Raw genomic sequence first — 206 nt, 5'->3', positions numbered from 1 at the left:
CTTATCAACCAACTTCTTTCGAGTGTGGAAAATCGACTGTATCTCAAGAAAATGTAATCGCGTCTAGCCGTAGATTCCAGGGAGATAACCTTATGGATATCAACAGCTGCCTGCTGCTGTGGAGGACTTTCTGAGCCAGATATTCCTTGGATCTCTAAGGAAACCTAATCGGGTCAAGATGATTATGGTCTGTACAGGGCGGATGT

Source organism: Penaeus monodon, chromosome 32 (assembly GCF_015228065.2).
Source record: "Penaeus monodon isolate SGIC_2016 chromosome 32, NSTDA_Pmon_1, whole genome shotgun sequence".
Lineage (NCBI taxonomy): Eukaryota > Metazoa > Arthropoda > Malacostraca > Decapoda > Penaeidae > Penaeus > Penaeus monodon.
This window is presented reverse-complemented; position numbering follows the sequence as displayed.